Genomic DNA, 498 nt, shown 5'->3' with positions numbered 1-498 from the left:
GAATTCTTGTGATCAGTACTCACTCTCGCTTCAAGAATGCTAACTCAAGATGGAGTTCGGTTGGATCCCTCGCATTAGTACGGTGGCGATCTAATCCATCAAACCAAATACTTAAAATTCAAATAATCCTTGAGCGACATACTAGCGTCCTTCCGATCCCAATCCAATCTGAGATCTGATCCAAACCCATGGCTACGCGATGGGCAGGGCGAGATTTTCCGAAAAATCCACTCCCGAGTGGTCCTTCTTGTCAATTTATCTCGCAAGGCGGAAAAAACAAAAACGAGAGGTGCAACACGAGGACTTCCCAGGAGGTCACCCATCCTAGTACTACTCTCGCCCAAGCACGCTTAACTGCGGAGTTCTGATGGGATCCGGTGCATTAGTGCTGGTATGATCGCACCCATCAAACTAATTACTTAAAATTCATATAATCCTTGAGCTACATACTAGCGTCCTTCCGATCCCAATCCAAACGGAGATCTGATCCAAACCCAT

General features: G+C 46.2%; 1 non-coding gene across 1 annotated transcript; it reads right to left on the bottom strand.

Annotated features, from left to right (window-relative positions):
• Window positions 1-286: 286 nt before the first annotated feature.
• LOC118345927 lies at window positions 287-405 on the bottom strand. Its single transcript, XR_004799356.1, has one exon. It is a non-coding gene; the product is annotated as a 5S ribosomal RNA (ribosomal RNA).
• Between the last annotated feature and the right edge of the window lie 93 nt (window positions 406-498).

Source organism: Juglans regia, unplaced genomic scaffold (genome assembly GCF_001411555.2).
Source record: "Juglans regia cultivar Chandler unplaced genomic scaffold, Walnut 2.0 Scaffold_580, whole genome shotgun sequence".
In the NCBI taxonomy this organism is placed as follows: Eukaryota; Viridiplantae; Streptophyta; class Magnoliopsida; order Fagales; family Juglandaceae; genus Juglans; species Juglans regia.
This window is presented reverse-complemented; position numbering and strand designations above follow the sequence as displayed.